At 38.6% G+C, this 6,362-nt stretch overlaps 1 pseudogene; it reads left to right on the forward strand.

The window, feature by feature from the left end:
- Positions 1 to 657: 657 nt before the first annotated feature.
- On the forward strand, positions 658 to 1,165 carry LOC116095723 (annotated as a pseudogene).
- The last annotated feature ends 5,197 nt before the right edge of the window (positions 1,166 to 6,362 follow it).

Raw genomic sequence — 6,362 nt, forward strand, 5'->3', positions numbered from 1 at the left:
AAGGAGTTAGAGAAAGGACAGAAGGAACTGAAGGGTTTGCAGCCCCTTAGGACGAACAACAATATGAACTAACTAGTACCCTCAGAGCTCCTAGGCATCTAACCACCAACCAAGAAGTACATATGGTGGGACTGATTGCTTCAGCAGCATGTGTATAGTAGAGGATGGCCAAGTTGGTCATCAATGGGAAGACAGGCCCTTGTCCCTGTGAAGGCTCTGTGCCCTAGTGTAGGGGAATGCCAGGGCCAGTAACCGGGAGAGGGTGGGGTGGTGAGCAGGGGAAGGGGGAGTCAACAGGGGTTTGTTCTTGTTGGTGTTTTGTGGTTTTTTTTGGGGAGAGGGGAAACTGGGAAAAGAGAAATCATATGACATGTAAATAAAATATCTAATAAAATGAAAAAAAAAAGAAGAAAACCCCTGAAAACTAAGAAAAATTACATTTTTGTTGGTAAGTGGTGGCGCAGGCCTTTAATTCCAGCACTTGGGAGGCAGAAGCAGGCAGATTTCTGAGTTCGAGGCCATCCTGGTCTACAGAATGAGCTCCAGGACAGCCAGGGCTATACAGAGAAACTCTGTCTCGAAAAACCAAAAACAGAAAAAAGAAAAAGAAAAAAAAGATAAAATTAAGTATGTAGGCTTTGCAGACACTGCTGTTGCATGTTGCTGCTTGCTGCAGCCAAGGTCAACTCCACCACATTCTTTGAAATCATGACCAATGGCAATGAGCCTTTGGGCCATTTCTCCTTCACACTCTTTGCAGACAAAGTTCCAAAGACAGCAGAAAACTTTTGTGCTTTGAGCACTGGAGAGAAAAGGTTTAGCTATAAGGTTTCCCCTTTCACAGAAGTATTCAAGGATTCATGTGCCAGGGTGGTCACTTCACACCATAATGGCACTGGTGGTAGGTTCAACCTACGGAGAGAAATTTGAGGATGAGAACTTCATCCTGAACCATCTTGTTCATGGCAAATGCTGGACCAAACACAAATGGTTCCCAGGGTTTTTTTTTATCTGTACTGCGAAGACTGAGGGGTTGGATGGCAAGCATGTGGTCTCTGGAAATGTGAAAGAAGGCATGAGCATTGTGGAAGCCATGGAGTGTTTTGGGTCCAGGAATGGCAAGACCAGCAAAAAGACCACCATTTCCAACTGTGGACAGCTCTAATTTCTTTTGACTTCTGGGCATTTTACTCATCAAATAATTCCTTCTGTAGCTCAGGAGAGTGCCCCCACCCCATCTGTTCCCAATGCCCTGTAAAATCCCTGCTCTCACTGAAGTTCTTTGAATTCCATATTTTCCTTATTCCCCTCCAAGTCTAGCTGGATTGCAAAGATAAGTTTATGATCATGAATAAAAACTAAATAAGAAAAATTAAGTATTTATATATAAGTCTGTAAGTGAAAAACTACAACCCTAGTCTTTGTTTTTCTAGGAATTTTATTTTTAAGAAAATTTATTATAAGAATATACTTAAGTCATTTTATTTTTCTAAATAAATGAAAAAATGGAATATATATGACTCATTTGTGTTATAATTTGACTGTAAAATAATGTGTTTCTCCTATTATACATGTAAAATTTCACACACACACACACACACACACATACACACGCACACACAAATGAGCAATGTAAAGCCATAAGCACATGAAAGAATTAAACTATATTACAATAACAATATAAGGTGAATTCAACAAATACAAGGTTGGCTTAATATAAGAGCAATTGTGAAAATAAATTTCCATATGAAAGTAATAAAGGGCATAAATAAACAAACAATTATCTGAATAGGAAAAAGTTATTTGAAAAAGCGTCTGATACCACACAAAAATCAAAGCTCCATCTTGTAAAAGACTGAATATGTTCCTTGAAACTGGACATAGGTAAATATCTTAACACATCTAATCAATGGCAGTGTAAGAAAGCTAAGGGAATGTACCTTGGAAAGAAAGAACAGAAACTATATTTGAACACCATATGCAATGTAAACTCATGAATCCACACTTTTAGAAAGGTACTACAAGTAATAATCGAGCTCATCATGGTCAATGTACTCACAGTAAATACATGTATTTAATATCTGTAGATCAACAATAGACCAATTCTGTGTGAAATAAAAGAAACAACTTCATTCACAAAAAGTTTCCAAAAATGGCAAAGAGTTAAATCCAATAAAGACTTACAAGGGGCTGGAGATATGGCTAGCTGACTGCTCTTTCAGAGTTCCTGAGTTCAGTTCTCAGCACCCACAATGATGGCTCATAACCATCTGTAATGAGATCTGGTACTCTCTTCTGGTACATCTGAAGACAGATACAGTGTATCCATATACATAAAATAAATAAATCTTAAAAGATAAAAAGAATTACAAGTCTTATGTGGGAAACTACAAAATTGTTCACAAGGATGAAAAATATTTAAATGAATGAAAAAAAATACATTCATATTCAATCCTGGCAAGGCTAAAATTCCCCTCAAATTACTAGGCTAAAATTACAAGGCTAAAATTATTCTATAAGTTCAGAGTAGTTGCTAGCAAATTGAAAAGAGGTGGATATTCTTATAGAAATCGAAAAGTTGTTTCTAAAATTTGTCTTGAAATGCAATTTACACAACTAACTAAACCCATTGTGGAAAAAAGTAACAAAACTAAAAGTACTTATATGTCCAATTCAAACCTTACAGTAATTATACAGGAATCAAAACAGTGTAGAACTGGGGGAGGGGAGGAAATGAAAGGAGCAGAGTCAGGAGTTCAGAAATAAATGCTTAGATCTACAGCTTCTGATCTTCATAAAAGGTGCTGAGGTCCTTGGATGAGAGAAAAGTCACCTTAACAATAGTCATGAAATAACTGGAAACGCCTTGGGAGATGAGGGAGATACACCTTTAATGCGTACCACTCATAAAGCTAACTCAAAATACAAGCACCTAAAACTGAAGCTCTTTTAGAAGACAACGGAGAATACATACAAATTCCTTAAACTCACAGAGATCCTCCTACCTCTGCCTCCAGAGTTCTAGGATTAAAGGCACCACCATGCCTGTCAGGAAAACTGTTCTTTGCTACACACACTCGTCTACTCCAGTCACATCCAAAATATTGGGGATAAAATACTGATAAAGGATAAGAGGCAATAAGAGTCCAAATGGAATTCTATGCCTCATGGATTTCAGACAGTTGCTGGTATCCCCTAACTCAGACGTGTTCCAGATCAGTCTTTCCAATCGTCAACATGGCCTCATAATTAGGCATAAAGGTACCCCAAGTAATGGTTAATAAGTGGCTAAGATTGGGCACTGTTTTCTGGCCAGCACAATGTTTCCAACTATCCTAGTTTAATACCAAGCTGTCCATAGCTTGCAATTTCTCTCAAAGTATCTGCCTCTCCAGAGCTAGCAACAGAGTACATTCCTTAGGGCAATAGATAGTTTACAATAGTTAGAAATGTTTTGCATACTAGAGAGTAATGAAGGGTTTCCCTCACTCAAGGACATTAGCTAAAAGAGTTAGGTCGGAACTCCCTACTGCCTGCCTCCAGCTAGACCAAGAGAATTAGCAGGAAATGTTAGATTGAAACCTCCTGGTCATTGCCTCCAGCAGAACCAGAGAATTATCATAGGAATATCAAAATGCCTCAACAGGGAGAGTTCCACTCCTCTTCTTCCTGCTTCACACCTAGCTACCAGACCCTACTGACCTTGATGTGCGGTCACTTGCCTACATGACTCTTGTAATTTGCCCTGCTTGCTGTATGCTACTTAAGCCTGCTTTTCACTTTGTATACTAGGACTGGGACTTGCAGAAGGACTCGCAGAGGGACTCGCGCTGCACTTGCACTGGCGCTCAGACTAAGACTAGAACTTAGATGGGCTAGGACTCAGATTCATGCTATCCGCAGTCCCCCGGGCCCAGAGCACTTGGGCCCCGGAGGATGCAGCACCAGTTCAGAGGAGATAGCTGCTGCTTTAGACCCAGTATGTTTCAGATAGCCTCAGATGTACCTCAACTATTGAGCTGCTAGATTTACCATCTCTCTTTTGCAATGACTGTAAAAGCCTGATGCTATTTCTAAGAAATACATTTAGATCCTATGCTTCATGAGTGGTCTCTGCCATCATTTCTTCGCCTATGCCTTGTCGATCTGACTAGGACCCCGTTTCTTCCGCGGGTTGAGGGAGGCCCAGATCGGCTGGCCCGTGGCAGTTCTTAAGTTAGGAAAAATTCTAAGATACAGCAAACACAGAATGATTGCTAGAGGAAAGGTAGCTAAGATGTGTTGGACATATCATGAAAATTAAATTGTTTGCGCTTCAGAACACCTTAGAAAATAAAGGAAATTAAATCACAGGCCAATACATTGGGAGGAATTTTCTCCAACTTAAATATCTAACTAATATAGTTACATTCCCTATTCCTATCATATATAAAGAACACATAACTTACAATTGAAAAACGTAACAATGAAACAACTAAAAAGACTCAGATTGTGTACTTTGCACACTCACAGAAACCCACATATACACAAAACAAACAATTATGTGGAAGCTAAGTCACTATATCTGTTTTCAGGAGGTTGAAAGCTACATGCCTCTAACATCTCATTGAACTCTCACAATGGTGTTTGTCTCCAATATTGTCCTTCTGTGTTTATTATATCCTACATTGTCATTGTCCTTATATGTGCATGCCTGGACAAGGTCATTAAGTAATATTTTGTAATCCTTCATAAAGGAAAAGCCTGGTACAGTACATTGCACATAGTACCTACTAAATTGTCATGATTACAGAATGAAATGAAAGTAATAATCCCTCAATTAAGTATCACATAAATGAAGACAGAATGGAAAAACTATCAAATTTGTCCTTTCATGTCTACAAATGGGAAGTTTTAAACATCTTTTGCTGATAATTCTTATTCCTAGCAAATTCCATTGAGCATCATTATAGAGTATTGGCCATTTATATAAAGTTCTTGAAAGTTGTATTCTACTTAACTTAGGGTTTTTTTTTCTTGAAAATACCTATTTGGTGTGCTTACTTGACTAGGATTAACAATCAGCATCAAACTCTAGTGTACATTCTGGCAGCTGAGACTGCCTTTGGTCAATCCATGAAACACAGAGAAATCAGAGAACTAAATATCAAGTCAGAAGTACCAGAAAAATGCCATAGCCTAGGATTCATATTGTTTGGTCCTGGTGCATAGTCTATCAAATCAATTATTTCCAATCTGACCATTTTTAAGATTCATGTGTAGCCAAAGCACAAAACATAATGGCTCTCTGAACCAAATGTGCATACAAAGCAAATAAGTAGTCATTAATTATGCATGGCATTACATACCAATTATTTGTGAAGAAGCCTGAGAGTGTTATAAATATGATCTCATTAGTTTTCTCAAATTCTCCATGAGCATGAGAGGTAATCATTATTATCTCTATATTTAACATATTACTATATTAATAAAAACTGTGTACACCATTATACTTTGCTATTTGGAAGGCTTACAACCCCTGAGCTTTCTAAAAACCAAGGCTTTCTCTAAGTAACTGAGAAAGACTTTTATGTGTGATGAGAAAGTCTAAAGCCTAATGTTACAATCTCTGCCCCCTTGTGGCTGATATGAGAAGCTGCTATCGACAGCTGGATGGACCCAGCCACTGGTAACTCCTGCAGCAATGAAGATGAGTCAGCTCCAGCTGCCTCTTCATGGGTGCTGAACTCCCATTGCTGCTGCCTGAGAAGACCATGTTATATTAGGAATTTTAGTGTTTATATTGGAGTGTTACTAATTTGGACAACAGATAGTGATGGCTTGAAAAAAACAACTGCAAAATGGAAAAGGGGAGGGGGAAACAGAGGGAGAAAAATACAGTCTGAAGTACCATCTCTTTGAGCCAAAAATGGCCTCCAGCTGTACAGACTGCAAGAGAGCAACTGATTAAGGAAAATATACCCAAGTAACTAGATATTGGGAAAAGCTCTACCTCTGAGAGTCAGCAGAGCCACTTCCTTTCGGAGCATGGTCTTTATTAATGCTCATATCTAGTAGGACAAATGGAGCTTATCATATCTGTACTCCTAAGTTATTGCATTCTGAATTTCTTTCTATTGAGAATAGGCATCATCCTCAAAAACCTTTATTAATCATACATAACAAGTGATGTTGCCATTTGTGGGAATAGTTTTCTCTTGACTTTGTTCTTATGTTTTGGCACTCACTCAGGACCAAACTCAGGCACTGTGCAAGATGCATTCCAGTAACCCTGAACTTTCTTTTAATTCTGCAACTAGAAGGATTGTTCCTGGTATCAGGCAAGATCTACCATGCCCAATCAAAACAAGAATCTCCGTCCT

Source organism: Mastomys coucha, unplaced genomic scaffold (genome assembly GCF_008632895.1).
Source record: "Mastomys coucha isolate ucsf_1 unplaced genomic scaffold, UCSF_Mcou_1 pScaffold18, whole genome shotgun sequence".
In the NCBI taxonomy this organism is placed as follows: Eukaryota; Metazoa; Chordata; class Mammalia; order Rodentia; family Muridae; genus Mastomys; species Mastomys coucha.